At 48.5% G+C, this 7,499-nt stretch overlaps 3 non-coding genes across 3 annotated transcripts; all 3 read left to right on the top strand.

Annotated features, from left to right (window-relative positions):
- Positions 1 to 3,912: 3,912 nt before the first annotated feature.
- Positions 3,913 to 3,984, top strand: TRNAA-UGC. Its single transcript has one exon. It is a non-coding gene; the product is annotated as a tRNA-Ala (tRNA).
- A 1,218-nt stretch (positions 3,985 to 5,202) lies between these two features.
- On the top strand, positions 5,203 to 5,275 carry TRNAK-UUU. Its single transcript has one exon. It is a non-coding gene; the product is annotated as a tRNA-Lys (tRNA).
- Positions 5,276 to 6,514: 1,239 nt separating this feature from the next.
- TRNAV-AAC lies at positions 6,515 to 6,587 on the top strand. Its single transcript has one exon. It is a non-coding gene; the product is annotated as a tRNA-Val (tRNA).
- Positions 6,588 to 7,499: the final 912 nt, after the last annotated feature.

The following is a 7,499-nucleotide window of genomic DNA, read 5'->3' on the forward strand; positions in this document are numbered from 1 at the left end:
CAAGTCTAATGCCAGCCCTGGCGACCCCATTAAAACAGGGTTATGACCCACTTTGGGGTCCTGACACAGTTTGAGAACCACTGCTCTATGCTGAGGGGAGAGAGTTTCCCTGTGGGTGCAGTTAATCCACTTCCCATAAGGTGGCAGCTATGTCAGTGGGAGAAGCTATATTGGTGGGTGTGCAAGCTGTGGTGTTTGCCACATTTAAGAAGTTTAATCAAACCCCATTTTTAAAACCACCTGTGGTCTGGGAATGGCAAAGGAGCTCGATGAATCAGGGTTTGTCCTTCAAAGTCCTGGAGATCACTATTCCATACTCCTGTCGGCATAGGGGTATAGCTCAGTGGTAGAGTGCTTAACTGCAGATCAAGTGGTCCTCAGCTCAAACCCCTGTGTTCTCTTATAACCTTCTTTCTTTTTTTTAAAAAAAGGAAAACATTTTCATTTCCATTCTCCATTATGTTCAGGGCCTCCTCTGTACAGGAGTGCTTGATATCAATGTAAACACTCAACATTTCACTGTCCAAATGCATAAAAACCTAGCAAAGCTGTCCATCAGCTGAAATCAGTTCCAATCCTCTAAGTGTCTAGTTTATGTTTTCATCAATTATACAAAGGTATCACATGAATATACATTTGCAGATCCCTCTTCTCCAGGGCTGTGTTGTGCAGAAGAACAAGAGCCACATCCAGTTGCAGTTCAGGAGTCTGATGACAAATGTTCTGAGGGCTGGAGAAAAATGCCTTCTAGTGAGCTATTGAATGAGCTCAACCTGTTTAGCTTATCAAAAGAAGATTGAAAGGTGACTTCATTGAAGTGTTGAAGGGCCTTAATGGAGACAAAAGATTGGGTATGAAAGGGCTTTTTAATCGAGGAGAGAAAGGCATAACAAGACCCAATGGCTGGAAGGTGAAAAGAGACAAATTCATATTAGAAAGAAGATACAAATATTCAACAGCGAGGATGATTCACCACAGGAACAAGCTACCAAGGAAAGTGGTGGATTCACAATCTCTTGATGTCATTTAATGAAGACTAGGTGCCTTTCTGGAATGTGTTTGCCCCAAAAGTAGCTATTGTGTCATACAGGAGGCCTGTGATATGCAGGTGGTCAGATTAGATGCTCTAATGGTCTCTTCTGGCCATCAAGTCGAATAATTTCTGAAAAACTGAGTATAGCATTGGGAGCAGCGTCTGATGTTTTCCTGTCTAGCCGGCTTGCTTCCTAGAACGAACGCTCCTTGAGTGGGGTGATCCACAGGGAGTAGCTCAAACCTCCAAAGTGCCTGGCCAGGGGCAGGACATTAGCACAGCAAGGGAGGGGTGTGGCAGTGACATCACAAAGGCCTTTTACAGGACCTCAGACTATTGGTCAAAGGTGGTGGGGAGGTGGTGACCTCACAGAGAGATGCTGACATCAGCCAGGCAGTACAGGGGCGAGGGGCCAGGGAAACCTCAGAGACCCCTGTGGCTTTGCTTCAGCAAGTCTCCTTCTCCAGGTCTCTCTTTGAGGATTGAGAGAGTATTCGGGTTCACGTACGTGAGCGCCAGGAGGAACCTCTTTCGAGTTTTCTCCTTCCCTTTTAGTGATTTTACTAGAGACCAGCCATCCCTGTTTAGAAGGTAAGAGCCTCCTCAAGGGAAGGGGTGTCATGGGTGTGTCACAGTTCGGATGCCAGTGGCCCCCCTACAGGAAGTTCCCACCACCCGGCTCTCTGTTCGCAGGGCGGGAGAGAGCAGCATCCACGGCAGTGATTTGCTCCTGGCTGCCGGAGCAGAGCAGCAGGCTCAGCTGTCAGAACTTCCCAGTGTGATGAAAGGGGAGGGGCCCATCGCTCTGTAGCAGGAGTGCAGGGCAGGTGAGTTCACGGCGGGCATTGTGGGATACTGGGAAGGCCAGTTATGGTGATATAATGAACAGCAGCATTTACTCTGTTACTTTAAGTTTGCTGCAAAAAGCTCTAGACCTCTCATTGAAGTCGTTTTATTTTGTCACCAAAACAGGGCAGTTTTGTCGCCAGATGTGGCATTGCAGTATGTACACCAGCCACAAGCTGCCGACCGAGAGAGCGTTGTGTGTTTTTCACACACCTGAGCAATATAATTCTGCTGAAACAACTTTGTAGTGCAGACCTGGCCAAAGATTCACTCACACACAACTTGCAAGGAAAACCTCACCTGCTCCTCTGCTTTGCAGAATCCAAACACAAGCAAAGCTTGTCAGGCCCTGGTGGCGATGGCAGGGAGTCAGGTGTGGGCAGACAGTGTGTTACAGCTACCCACAGGCACCATGGCTTAGTTGGTTAAAGCCTCTGTTTCATTAACAGGAGATCCTAGGTTCAACTCCCAGTGGTGCCTTGTTGGCTGGATGTTGGGGTACCTGTTATTGGCTACTCTCAGAAGACAAGGTTCAGAGCTAGATGGGCCTTTGGTCCAGCCCAGTGTGGTTTTTCTTATGGTTTAAATAACACTCACAGGCACTGACAATAGAGTTACTGAACATTTGGGAGTTAGGAGCGGGTAGGTCAGTGGTCCAGTCCCCACACAGATGACCCCCTGCCTATGAGACAGGGGCAGGTCTGAGCTCTCACCCAAATGCTCATTGTGGCTGCCAGAATCTGTGAGCAGCTTGTTTAGTTTACGGCAAAGGTTGAGTCCTGCTTTGTGCACCATGTGTGAGAATGAAAATCCTAAACTGCCCTTTGAAATAACGAATGCAGCAGGACGTGTTATTGTGCTTGCCCCAAAGCAGACAGACCAATGGAGAAATGCCATTGAGTCCACGGTAACACTCCCCTGCCATTTTACCTTTTTTGCTGGCTAAACTCCTTCTTATCTGCCCGGCCCAGGCTGTCCTCTGCCTCAGCTGCTGCTCCCGGCCTGCTCTAGAGTCAAACGCCCAGGGCCCCAAGGGGAACAGAGGCTGGGACAGGGCAGCAGCCTGGGCTGGGAAGATGCTGGGAGTTCTCGTTCCCTGAGAACTGGCCTGGCTCCCTTCTCAACAGCAAACAAATCAATTCCACGTCCCCTCCCCAGAAAAACCAGCCTGAAGCCAAGGGCAGCAGGGGACGATTCCCTCTAGTTCCCACCGAGGCAGGAGAGAACCCAGGGTGTTTCTAGCAGAGCTTATGGAACTGACGTGGGGAAACCAGCCTTTACTAACAGGCAGTTCCAGTTTAAGCTCAGTGTTTTTACAATTTTTACAACATTAAATAACCCTTCAATCGTACTGTCACCATCCATAAAATTGCTTCAGCCTTATATGTTCCCAGGTGCACAACTAAACATCTCTTCAAATCCAAGGGAGTGGAGATCAGTCAGTGTTCAGAGTCATGCCACATAGAAGAACCATGTTGTGGTACATACTGGCCCCATCATGTTGCCATGGCCTTTTCCTCCTCTCTGTTAAAAGTTTTAGTATTTTGCACAGAAACTTTCTTCCCTCAGGAGAGACCTGGGCACCAGGGCTGCCAGCCAGACAAACACCCTTAAGAGGAGGCATAACCTGTCAAAAAATGATCTCCTCTCTTCAGTTCAGTGACACCCTGAAATGTTACTTATCCCGGCAGAACCAGAGGATTGAAAGCAGCTACATCAAACCCCTGTGTAGCTAACAGGAATGAACACAAACACTCCCTTGTATCTGAAGTGATGTTTAGTTTTACCCTTTGTTAACTGCAAGACTAAAGGGAAAGGCAGTGGTGGTGCCAGATATTAAGAGTGAAACACGAAACAATCATCATAGTTATGCCCATAGTGACTGCAAAATCTTTCTATATACTTCTTATTATCATCAGTGTATTATTTTGGCCTCAGAGCAGGGAATGTGTCCCTCATGCTGCTTTTAGGTCACTAGGTGCTCTGGAAACAGGAGGGCTCTGAGTGTAACCTATAGCACACATGGCCCATATGGGGATGTAGCTCAGTGGTAGAGCACATGCTTTGCATGTATGAGGCCCTGGGTTCAATCCCCAACATCTCCAATACTTTTCACCCTGCTGCTTTGCTCATCCCCAGAGGGGATGGGGCCCACCAGTCTCCCTGAAGGAATTTTAATCCTGCTCATCAGGGGCAAGTGCCAATTGCATGGAAGGTCTGGGGGGGTTTCTGCTCCTAAGTCTTCTCTGTACATTTAAGATTCCCACCCGCTGTGCTGCTTGGGACAATGGTAGATGAGAAGGGCGAATCCTCCAGCACTGGAGGGAAAGGTCACATCTGCAAAGACTAGACTTATTTCTTGTCTGGACCCAATCTTTTCACCTGGTATAGCCCTTGTTCCAGTTCAGGTGGTAGCTAGGGGATGTCTCATGACTGCAGCATGTTTGTTCAGTTCCACCCTCTTATAGAGCTTTGGTACAAGGCAGGAATCTTTTGTCTCTCTCTCCTGGGGAAGAGCCCCAGGTTTAAGATGGATTCCTGTACCAGGTGACATGGTCACATATCCTGTGAGACCCCCAAGCCTTCATTCTTCCTGGCCTGACTCACAGATGGTGCAGGACAGAGCCATCTACAGTCAATTGTCCTGGTTAATGGGAGCCATCAAGAGTCCAAACCACTGTTAATGGCCCACACTTTGCATCATTACAACAGGACCTCAGAGTTATAGTTCATATTTCTAGTTTCAGATCCAAGAATGATCGGTTCATACAAATAGGATGAACACACACAGTAGATTATAACCTTTGTAATGATACCTTACAAGAGACCTTTTGCATGAAGCATTGTCCAGTCACTTTATATTCACACTCATTAGCATATTTTCATAAAATCCTATGGAGTGCAAGGTCACAGCAGGGAAAGGGTTTTACTGCAGCACCTGGGAGCAGTTAAGTTTCATGTTCAGGTTGTGGTATGAGTTCCTCCAGGTTTCTCATAAGCACACAGGGACCTTCGCGGGTGCTCTTGATACAGGAATTGCCCAGACATGATAAAGTGATGGGGATTGCATTTTCCTTTTTTATTTCTGTATTTCCAATGACATTTCTGTTTGTGATTTCGTTTTGCTTTGTATAACTGTGTTTTCTCCTGGATTTGATATTTAACAAAAAAAAAGAATAAGGCCTCAAGGCACCAGATGGAGGAGCAGGCTGGGGCTAGGACTGCTAAGAGAATAAGAGTAGCAGGTTTTCTGTATTGTTTCCTGCCCTCATTTTTCTTGACTAGTTTCTCTTCTGCATGAAATTTGCCTCTTTAAAATGTGAGCCTGGCTAGCTCAGTTGGCAGAGCATCAGACTTTTAATCTGAGGGTCCAGGGTTCAAGTCCCTAGTCAGGCAAAGAAATACTTTCCCCCCTGTGACATCCCCAAGGATTTTTAGAAGGACTCTCCTTTACTTTAGTTTTTCCTTTTCAGGACATGGCCTTTCCTAGTAAGGGCCCTTTACTGCCTGGGACTGAAGGTGCTACTGCCTCACCTGTCCACTGGCCTCACAGTCTGGAGGAAGAAAGGCCTCTGGGCCTGCAGCAAAGTGCTGGGTGCTGACTTTCTGAGCAAATGCAGGGCTGGCCAGAGAGGCATCTTCCCACTGAGTCCTCCCTGCCAGAAAAAATTGTCCCCACAGACAGGGGTGGCTCCAGGCCCCAGCACACCAAGTGCGTGCTTGGGACAGCAAGCCGCGGGGGGTGCTCTGCCGGTCGCCACGCAGGCTGCCTTCGGCGGCATGCCTGCAAAGGGTCCGCTGGTCCTGCGACTTCGGCGGACCTCCTGCAGGCAAGCCGCCGAAGGCAACCTGCCTGCCGTGCTTGGGGCGGCAAAATGCCTAGAGCCGCCCCTGCCCACAGAGTCCTCCCTGCTGGAAGTCTACAGTAATCAACAGGTGCTCTGCTGGTCCCATGGTGTAAGGGCCAGCACTCAGGACTTTGAATCCTGCAATCTGAGTTGAAGTCTCAGTGGAATCTGAGAACAATTCCTGTGCCACAAATCCTGCGGGGCCTTCCAAGGCTCTGTCTTGCTTTCTCAAAGGCCATGAAAGCCACTACAAAAGGTTTTTTTTTCTCCTGCTGATAATAGCTCACCTTAACTGATCACTCTCGTTATAGTGTGTATGGCAACACCCAATTTTGCATCTTCTGTGTGTGTGTGTGTGTGTGTGTGTGTATGTATGTATATAGATAGATAGATAATCTATATCTTCCGGCTGTATTTTCCGCTGCATGCATCCAATGAAGTTGGTTTTAGCCCAGGAAAGCTTATGCTCAAATAAATTTGTTAGTTTCTAAGGTGCCACAAGTACTCCTTGTTCTTTTTGCAGATAAATGAATGGAGGTTAAGTCCATGAATGGCTATTAGCCAGGATGGGTAAGGAATGGTGTCCCTAACCTCTGTTTGTTAGAGGGTGGAGATGGATGTCAGGAGAGAAATCACTTGCTCATTACCTGTTAGGTTCAGTCCCTCTGGGGCAGCTGGCATTGGCCACTGTTGGCAGATAGGATGCGGGGTTGGATGGACCTTTGGTCTGACCCAATATGGCCATTCTTATGGTCTTATGAAGGGATGAGCAAGGTACTGGGACAGAGTTTCTGTAGTGTAGTGGTTATCACGTTTACCTAACATGCAAAAGGTCCCTGGTTCAAAACCAGGCAGAAACATGCTGGCTTAATTTTCCCAGCTCCTACTGGCCTATTCCCTGCGGTTGTAGGAGCAGCAGTGATTTCTATGCTCAAAAGGTCTATTATACTTCCCCTGCTCCCACTTTTGTCTCCTCTCCCTCTCTGAATGCCTGTGAAGTGGCTTTCCCCCTCCCGCTCCCTCCTGGAATGCTGGTGGGATGAATGGGCTGGTTGAAGAGCAGAAGAGCTCCCAGGTAGACAAGGTGTCTGGGACTCTAATTAGGCAGCACTCACACACCCAGAGCATGGACACTGCCCAAGGTGGAGTGTGACCAACCAGATGCAGCCAAGTCATCTCTAGTCACAGGCCATGAGGTGCAGGCCCTTAAAAGGGGAAGGGGCCCTGTGCTCAGGAGAGCACTCACAAGCTTGTACCTCCAGTGAATGCCCTTTGCCCGGACCGCCTGGCCAGTGGTTCTCTGTGTTGTATTTCATTGTGCCTCAGGAAGACTTACCTTCATCACACCGTCCATAGCTGCGCTGTGGGAAACTTACCTTGCAGAATCCTGACATCTCCAGTGCCGTGCCTGTCCTGGGAGCGTGAGTGTGTCACCCTCTCCCCCTTCTTCGTTTGAGCTTAGCTATCAATATAATAAACGTGCTGCTTTCTGCCAAACTCTGGTGGGTCATTAGTGCTCCCTACACTGACTAGCTGGCGCAATTTTGGGTAACACCTGTGACAACCGCAACCCCTGCATGACAGAGGGTAGTGAAATGAGCTGAGAAAAAGCCTTAGCATCAGCAGGGGAAAGCTAGAGGATCTGGGCCAGGCACCTTTTGAAGCCTTGTGGCTTGGTCTCCTCTGCCCTTGGAGATTGGCCTATGGCGGCCGGCTCTTCTGTGTGACTTGCCAAAGGAGGAAGTGAGGCGGGAATGGGGCAAAAGAGGAAA

Source organism: Mauremys reevesii, linkage group 23 (genome assembly GCF_016161935.1).
Source record: "Mauremys reevesii isolate NIE-2019 linkage group 23, ASM1616193v1, whole genome shotgun sequence".
Taxonomy (NCBI): Eukaryota; Metazoa; Chordata; order Testudines; family Geoemydidae; genus Mauremys; species Mauremys reevesii.